Source organism: Pinus tabuliformis, chromosome 3_1 (assembly GCF_031772625.1).
Source record: "Pinus tabuliformis cultivar Carrire ecotype Pingquan chromosome 3_1, CPIR1, whole genome shotgun sequence".
NCBI classification, from domain to species: domain Eukaryota; kingdom Viridiplantae; phylum Streptophyta; class Pinopsida; order Pinales; family Pinaceae; genus Pinus; species Pinus tabuliformis.
In genome coordinates this window covers 557,882,081-557,887,578 of record NC_142301.1, presented here as the reverse complement: position 1 = coordinate 557,887,578, position 5,498 = coordinate 557,882,081, and the positions used below count along the sequence as shown (strand labels likewise).

At 36.0% G+C, this 5,498-nt stretch overlaps 1 pseudogene; it reads left to right on the top strand.

Annotated features, from left to right (window-relative positions):
- The first annotated feature begins 3,085 nt into the window (after positions 1 to 3,085).
- Positions 3,086 to 4,995, top strand: LOC149188218 (transcription initiation factor TFIID subunit 2 pseudogene; annotated as a pseudogene).
- The last annotated feature ends 503 nt before the right edge of the window (positions 4,996 to 5,498 follow it).

Below are 5,498 nucleotides of genomic sequence, written 5' to 3'. Positions count from 1 at the left end.
TTTTTCTTTCCATCACTAACTCATTCTATCACCATCCCTACCAAGTTGATCTTCCTCCTCCTTTCCCATTTTCCCAAAAAATCTCCCCCCTCCCCCCCCACCACTCTCTCTCTCTCTCTAACATCCCCCCTCTCTCCTCCCCCAACCCACTATCTCCCCACTAATCCTCCCATCTATTCCTTTCCATACCTCTCTCTCTTTCTCTCCCTATTCTGCACCCATATCTACGTTTTGGTTTCCCCCATAACTCACTCTCTCCCGACCCCCAAATATCTCTCTCGCTCTCCCCCATCCCCCTAAGACTTCTTCCCACACCCCTCTCTGTCTCCCATTCAATAATCCGCCCACTTTATATCACTTTCCCTCTTCTTATCCCTACTTCTATCTTTATCTCCCTTCAGCTATCAACCCCCATTCTATTTTATCTTCCCCATCTTGCTCTCTCTCTCCATTTATATTTCTCTCCCCCTTTCCCTATTTCCCTTTTTGTTTCTTACCTGCCACATCACTCTCTGCCCTCACATGACACACACACAATATATTCAAAAACAAATATTTAGACAACAATTTAGTGCCATGTTTTAGTTATAGGAAAAGAAATAGAAATTATAAAAAAATCTCAAAATGCATCATGCATTAAAGTTCCTTCAAGGATTAACTAAGATTATCTAAACTAAAAGCAACTTGTACTATACTAAAGGATAATGAAAGTTAATAAAACTAAACTGAAAATGCAATTATTTTTAGCAAATAAACTCACTTAGATAAGGAAATGAAATACTTAAACTAAAAATAAAATGATAATCATGAAAGAATGAACTTCCTCGCAAAAAAAATGAATCACTCTTCTCATGGAAACAAACAGCATGCTCCTTACAAATCAGAGTGTACTAAAAAGGAAATTAACTTTTGATTTAAAAAAAATAGCTCTTAGACGAACCAATTTTCATATAAAACGAGTTGTATTTCTAATTCATAAATGATAGATACTCAAGTTGAAATTATTCTAAGGTTGGGCTTCAAGCATAGCATAAAGCGATCAAGAAATTGCATGCAAGTGTACAGTCTTTCCCTTTGTTTCTATGATTCTATTTCTCGGAGACAAGCAGGAAGCGTTGATTCTATTTCGCACACTATTTACTCAACCATATTAGTAGAAATTACTTTCATCAATTGTTATAATATAATATATTCAAAATATATGATTATTGAATACAATTTTAATAGATAAAAAAAATTAAATATTTTACCAATAAATGCTATAATAACATCTTCCAAATACATAAATCTCTACTGAAAATAGCTAACATTTCCTTCAATAACTAACATTTAGTTGAGTACTCATACAAGTGGAAACATAATCAATCAAAAGGAAACTACCAAATTCAACAAAACACAATATTACCTTGTCACAAAGGGTGCCGTAACTCTCTATATCATGTACTAGAAAAGTGAATCGTAACTTCTCTCATTAAATCCTCATTCACACCACAATGGAGGAAACATGATTCATATAAATTTTTGTATTGGTACAAAATTCTTTTATAGCGTTATGGAATTGCAATGCAAATTTGTCTCTCTGAATTCCCCTCAAATTGAGAGGGAATGGTTCTTATACAGGAAATGGTTCTTATACACTTTCTTGGCTATCTAACCATACAAAATATTTCTAGACCAATCTTGTGGATCGAGAATTCTGAGGTTGTTTGATCTTTTAATTAAATAATAATCTAGTTTCAACAACCATCTCAATATAAAACAAAGTTTCCCTCTACTGCATTATGTCCACGTCATCTATTACAACTGCATATATCTAAAAGAATGATCGAAGGGTGTTTCTAATTGCTCCTAACATGATACCCCAAGTTTCTGGCATAACCATTATAGTTGGCATGCTATGGTAAGAGTTGCAACACCCTATGTCACACCAATTTATAATAGCACCTTCACAAGCAACCTTCGTGAGTTAGTGTAAAGGCTACTAATTTTGTCAAATACAATACCATAGTACAATAAATCGAGATAAAATGTGGGGAATCCATACATTAGAAAAAATATATCATTATACACAATGGTGTGCTTGAAAATAGTCGTAATGGATGGTGTTGTAGCTCAAATTAATTTATGTGTGTATTTATGAGCTACTAATTTGTGTAAATTATGGAGCCTGGAATTTCCAAAACTCTAGATTTAATGTTCTTTTAAGAGTTTAGTTGTGGTCATAAATTCATTTATTAATAAAAAATAACCTAATTCACTATGCTTACAATTAAGCACAATAATTATGAGGTATTGATCTAATCACTTATAAGAACAATGAATAAGTGGATCTCATTCATGTTAGAGCCGTAACATGCATGATTTTTAATCTACAAATTGATCTAAAAAAGGTTAAATCATCCTTGAAAATAGTTTGAATGGATGGTGTTGTAGCTAAAATTAATTTATGCGTATTTATGAGCTACTAATTTGTGAGAATTATGAAGCCTGGAATTTCCAAAACTATAAATTCAATGTTCTTTTATGAGTTTAGTCGTGGTCATAAATTGATTTATTAATAAAAAATATCCTAATTCACTATGCGTACAATTAAGAACAATCATTATGAGGTATTGATCTAATTATGAGAGCAATGATTAAGTGGATCTCATTCATATTAGAGCCGAAACATGCATGATTTTTAATCTACAAATTCATCAAAAAAAGGTTAAATCATCCTTGAGACACCCATATCAATGACATCCACTTCAACATCCTTCAACATAAGAAGAAATGCTCACTATTAGACTCCGTCTTCTCAAAGTCCTCTGTCAGAGTCAAATTGACAGGTCGCTGTCAAAGTCTCAGTTCAATATGCAGGCCAATGACAATCAGCTTTCACCAACCGCAACTTAGATATTTGCAGAGCCTGTTCTCAGAATGTTTCAATAACATGTGCAAGCCAGAGGAAGTTTCAGTGAGTTAGTATTTCAGGAGTTTCAATGATCAAAAGGATGATTCTTCTCCAAAACCTTGTTTTGGAGAAGAAATTGTCAAATTAGTTATTTGTAATATGTATATTTTTAAAAGTCTGGCCTCATGAAAAATGTCAAATGCAGGCCCTGGTCACTTTGCCAGGACTCATCAGCTCCAATCCCTGCAAAAGTCAACAAAGTATTATCAGTCTAAGACTCAGAAAAAGCAAGAGAAAGTCAAAAAGCAGTGTTATATTTAAAGACCAAAAGTGAAAAGTGTCAAACCTTACAAAGTGGGTTTTTGAAATCAATTTAAATCAAATGAGATATTTTGTTTACTTATAAAAAGGGAAAACAAGTCCAGTTGCACACAAATTCCCAAAGAAAAATCGTGTCTAAGCATTTGAAGGCCAAAACCGTGAGTTGCATAACTGTGGACAGTGTTGGAGGGTGCGCTACGCGTTGGAGGTGTGCGCTACGCACCGGGCAGTGCGCTACGCATTGGGTTAGCACGGCCAGTGTAAAACTACATAGGCGCTACGCATCAGGCTGTGCGCTACGCAATGGGATAGCGCACTATGCACTCAGTCCAGCACAAATTTTGTTTGTATTCATGCGACCAGATCGTGTCAAATTGACTCCAAATCGTGCAAGTAGGTGTTCATTTTATGGGCAGTTCCTTGCACACAAATAATCAGCTAAGGCAAGCACGCTGTTGGTTTCCATGTGTTGACTTTGGTCTACAACGTTGTTGCTATGATCTGGAGTTTACTGTTGAATCTAAGTATGTTGCAGTTAGCAATGGCACACTTCTTTGTGAGGTCACTACCAAAGATAATCCATCCAGTAAAACATATGTGTACTGTGTGAATATCCCAATTGCTGCGGAATTCATAACATTGGCAGTTGCCCCGTTTGAGGTGCTTCCAGATCGTCATAATGGGGTTGTTTCTCATATGTGCATGCCATCAAATCTTTCAAAGCTGCAATGCACAGTGAGCTTCTTCCATACTGTGTTCAGCTATTATGAGGAGTATCTTGCTGCAACTTTTCCTTTTGGATCATATAAGCAAGTATTCATTGATTCTGAGTCTGCATTATCTTCTACCTGTGTTGGTGCTTCCATGTCTATTTTCAGTTCTCATTTGTTGTATGATGAACGGGTTATTGACCAGGTCATCAACAAAAGAATTAAACTGGCTTATGCTCTGGCACAACAATGGTTTGGAATTTATATCACAACTGAGACAACTAATGATGGGTGGCTATTGGATGGTCGTGCTGGCTTTTTAACTGATTGCTTCATAAAGCGTTTTCTTGGCAATAATGAAGCTCGGTATCTCCGCTACAAGGCAAATGAGGCAGTTTGCAAAGTTGATGTTGATGGGGCCACTGCTCTTAGTTTATCTGGAGCTGCAGCTGAATTAGATGGGACACAAGGAATTGGTGTGTTGGGCAAAATTCGGTCATGTAAGGCCGTTGCAATTCTTCAGATGCTAGAGAAACAAATGGGTCCTGAGTCTTTTCACAAGATTTTACAGAGAATTGTGCATAAAGCGGAGGATGTAATTCATGCATCTTGAACTCTGAGTACAAGTTTTGGCATCTTGCAAACAAAATTGGCAACTTGGAGAGGCCATTTCTTAAGGAATTTTTTCCTCGTTGGGTGGAGTCTTGTGGTTGCCCAGTTTTGAGGATGGGATTATCCTACAACAAGCGGTGTAATATGATTGAGTTAGCTGTATTGCGGGGATGTACATCTAATGTGAGTTCAAAGTCAGCACCTAGTAGAGGCACTGTTAATGGTGAATTTCAAGCAGGTAATGATGGATGGCCAAGAATGATGAGTGTAAGGGTTTTTGAACTTGATGGTATGTATGATCATCCGAGCTTGCCTATGGCTAGAGACACCTGTCAGTTACTAGAAATAAAATGTCTTTCAAAGCTTGCTGCTCGTTGTATTCATGCCCCAAGAAGGGTGGCAAAGGTGAAAAGTCAGAAAAATAAAGCCAAAAATAAACAAAGACATATGTCACAGTAGAAGAATAGGATTTGTATTCCTATTTATGACTTCAGTTAGAAATACAAATGGGGTCTGCGCTCCAATTTTAGTCTTTTTGGTTAGTCATTAGAGAATTTCAAGGAGAAGGTTGTTTTCTGTTCTATTTTTAACTTCAGTTGAAACATCTCCTGATTTTGGATCGATCTGTTTGAGAGATTATTTTTTGTATTAAAAATCACTTGTAAAAGTTAGAAGGGGGGAGAATTTTGAGAGGTGTGCGTGGAGAAAAATAGAGCTTCTATTGTACAATTTTGACAGAGATTTTAATAAAAATGCAACTCTGACCCCTGAGATTCCTGTGGTATGAAATTTAACATTTGTCTCATCCTTTGTTCCATATGTAGCCTGTTGTGTTTCCATTTCATTTCATTTCTAAATGAATAATTTTAAATGAGAAAGGCAGAATTCAATTTATTTGCTCTGTCTTGAGGAAGTTTTCATATTTAATGTTTTTTTCAGTTTGACAAGGATTCATCTTCCAT